We start from the raw sequence: 3,729 nt of genomic DNA, 5'->3' as shown, positions 1-3,729 counted from the left end.
TGGCGCATTTAATGTTGTTCCAGAGGTCTCTTAGATTGTCTTTATTTCTTTCTTTCATTTTCCTTTATTCTGTTCTGCAGTAGTGATTTCCACCACTCTGTCTTCCAGCTTGCTTATTCATTCTTCTGCTTCAATTATTCTGCTATTGATTTCTTTCCTACTGTGTTTTTCATTTCAGTTATTGCATTGTTCCATCTCTGTTCTTTAAATATCCTAGCTCTTTGCTAGCATTTTTTTTTTTTTTTGCATCTTCTTAGTCTGTCCCTCTATTATTTTCCTATGTTGGATCATCTTTACTATCATTACTCTGAATTCTTTTTCATGCAGGTTTCCTGTCTCCACTTCATTTAGTTGTTCTTCTGGAGTTTTTTCTTCTGGAGCGTATTTCTTTCATCTTATTTTGTCTAACATTCTGTGTTTGTGGTCTCTGCTTCTTGGAGTACAGATTCCTAGTTTCTCTTGCTTCTGGTGTCTGTCTCCAGTGGGTAACGTTGGTTCAGGGGCTTGTGCAGACTTCCTAGTGGGAAAGACTTGTTCCTGCTCACTGATGTGTAGAGCTAAGTCTTGTCCCTCTGATAGGCAGGGATGTGTCAAGAAGTGTGCTTAGAGATGTCTGTGCACACAGAATGACTTTAGACAGCTTGTCTGATAAGATAACTAAGAGCAGACTCATTCCTGAGTAATATTATTCACAAAGTTTTTATCTCCAGAAAAGCAGCATAAGCAAATTATATCATCCATAATTTTATTTTTTAAGAAATTGTCATATTTCTCTTGCCTCATTTTCCATTCTTTTGCTATGAGTGATGAAGTCTTTTGTCTCCTACCAAGGAATGTCATGTCTTCTGCCAGCATCTGATTGTAAGACCTTTCCTAATACCACAGTAATACAGAAAGCATGAATAGTAGACGAAGACTCATGCAGCACTTGAGGCCACTCTTCCATGCTTTCTCTCTGCTCCCCCTCAAATTGTTTTATTCTTCCAAATATACCTCTCAAGCTTCACTCATGAGAAATTACCATATGCAAGAATTTCTCCTTTAAAGATAAAATGAATTACCTCAGTATCCTTCGCAACTGGACAAAAAAAAGCTTAGTTGCTTTTTTTTGAAAACATATTTGTAAATATATACATCTTCAAAATATATGATGGATTAAAAAGGTATAGGGAGTTAAACACCACTATTAAACTAAAATACTTATGAAAAGAAATTCTAAGTAGCTTGTATACAGGCCTTTGATGATTTTACACAGTTCACCCTTGTAAGCATTAATATCAGGCTATATTTGAGACTAAGCTACCAATGTGCTTCTTCCCATAACTGTTTACAATGGGCTTTTCACTGTGCTCCATCTTTACTTATCCACTTTTACTACATTGATGTATTAATTCTCAGAATTATACACGGAAGCAGCAATGTATAGACTTTTCAATTTACTGAATTACTGTGCTTAGCCTCCCTGTATAAGTGAGGCTATTGATGCAAAGAAACTTATTAATGTAGCAGAAACATTTCCCCCCATATGTGCTGAGCATTTGCAAATACTCCAACTTAAAGTTAAATAGAAAAACAAACACACACTAAAATTATCAAGTCCCAATATTACATTATCATCAATGATGAACTTCTGAGCCTAATTCCTATTATGCTCTCAAGTCTAAGAAGTTTATGGAAAGATTTATAGTTAAAAGTGGTGCTCTTAACCTACATTTTCTCCCTTTCTCCTCAGGTGCTTAGTTTCTCAGTCATGTCTGATTCTTTGTGACCCCATGGACTATAGCCCACCAGAATCCTCCGCCCACGGGGATTCTCCAGGCAAGAATACGAGAGAGGGTTGCCATGTCCTCCTCCAGGGGATATTCCAAACCCAGGGATTGAACCTAGGTCTCCCACATTGCAGGCGGATTCTTTACTGTCTGAGCCACCAGCAATTTATTTCTCCTCATAAATCACTGTAAACAAGGAGAAGAGTGAAGTACAGAAAAAACAAACTTTGTCTGCAATGATACTAAGAAGTATCTTTAACTGAAAAAGATGAAACAAGGCAAAGACTGCCCCAAAATTGGTGGTCAAGTAGAACTGAGGGACTACAGAGTTATTACCTGTGGCTGAGTAAAACCCAGCAATTAAATGGTATACCCTGAATTAAAAAATAAATGATGACTTTTCCCCTATAACAGAAAAAAAAAGTGTTTAGGGATAGTGGTTGAAGCTTTCTTGGACCCCACAAGACATAAAGTCTTGAGAAGCTGTAGAGGTGAGACTGAATCAGAAATAATATAAACTTTTAACATTTACAGGAAGTTAACTATCAGTGTGTCAGGGAAAATATAAAGACTCCACATGCCCTGATTCTAGTTTCCTAAGTCTAAAGCAATCAGAGTCTCATGATAGTCTTCTGATATTAGGATAATATTCAATAGTTTAGATCATCTTCTTCCTCCCTTCCTCACACAAGCTTCCTAAATAAAGCCATTCCAGGAACAGTGCAACTATTAAAAAGTTGAATAAAGAAAGTAGATTATGATCAAATACAGGGCCATGAATTATAAAAAGGAAACATTTAATGAAGAAAATACCTCTCTAAGTTAGGAGCACATACAAATATAAAATAACACACTTAGTTTGCTTTCATATCTTAGTAACTGTAAACAATGCTACTATGAATATTGGGATTCATGTATCTTTTCAAGTTAGTGCTTTTATCCCAAGTTTCATGGTTTTGTTAACACAAACACAATGTGAACATGAGCTATCTCTGTGTTTTCTTCACTGCACAGACTGGCATTGCAATTGGTGTCTCTGATAGCCAGCTGTGATGCTCTTTCTACTATGGCTTTGCAGTTCTTGGAAGAGATATTGTGAGAAATTGAAACAAATTTGTTGCACATCAGCAGCACTACAAGTTCTCGGTATTGTAGGCCAGGAACTTCCAAAATATGCTGGGCATCATGTGTTTATTTTCTTGTTGCTCTCATAACTGATGTTGGACATCAAGATATGACCCTTGAATCCCTGCCACCCTGTTGTTGATGCCTCTGGTTTTCTGGCAGTTCCACCAAATTTTGACATATCAATCTGACTGGTGCCAGGTGAACTTCTTGGTCTTCTTTTTGATGATCTTGGGCTTTATGAGAGATCTGATGGTGGCCATGATACCAAGTAGGAGATGACTGAGACTGCATATGGAGGGACTCAAGGAGTATAATTGCTGGGTAATTTGGTAGCTCTATTTTTTAATTTTTCAGAAAATTCCATACTGTTATCCACAGTGGCTACAACCATTTACATTTCCACCAAGAGTGTACAATGTTGCCTTTTCTCCACGTCTTCTCCAACATTTGTTATTTGTGTTCCTTTTGATGATGGTCATTCTTGCAGGTGTGAAGTGATCTCCTTGTGGTGTTGATTTCCATTTTCCTGATTATTGGACATGTTGAGCAGATTTTCACCTGCCTGTTGACCATCAGCATATCCTCTTTAGATAAATATTTATTTAGGTCTTCTGCCCATTTTTAAGCAGTTTGTTTTTTGATGTTGAGTTGTATGAGCTGTTTGTATATTTTGGATATTAACCCCTTATCAGTCATATCAATTGCAAATATTTTCTCCCATTCATCAAGTTATCTTTATGCTTTGTCAGTGATTTATTTTGCTGTGCAAAAGCTTTTGAGATTAGCTGGGATCCATTTGTTTATTTGTGTTTTGTTTCTTTTGTTTTAGGAG

The 3,729-nt window shown here is 36.7% G+C and overlaps 1 pseudogene; it reads right to left on the bottom strand.

Annotated features, from left to right (window-relative positions):
• Positions 1 to 2,717: 2,717 nt before the first annotated feature.
• On the bottom strand, positions 2,718 to 3,157 carry LOC100294934 (large ribosomal subunit protein eL32-like; annotated as a pseudogene).
• Between the last annotated feature and the right edge of the window lie 572 nt (positions 3,158 to 3,729).

The sequence above is a fragment of the Bos taurus genome, chromosome X (genome assembly GCF_002263795.3).
Source record: "Bos taurus isolate L1 Dominette 01449 registration number 42190680 breed Hereford chromosome X, ARS-UCD2.0, whole genome shotgun sequence".
In the NCBI taxonomy this organism is placed as follows: Eukaryota; Metazoa; Chordata; class Mammalia; order Artiodactyla; family Bovidae; genus Bos; species Bos taurus.
This window is presented reverse-complemented; position numbering and strand designations above follow the sequence as displayed.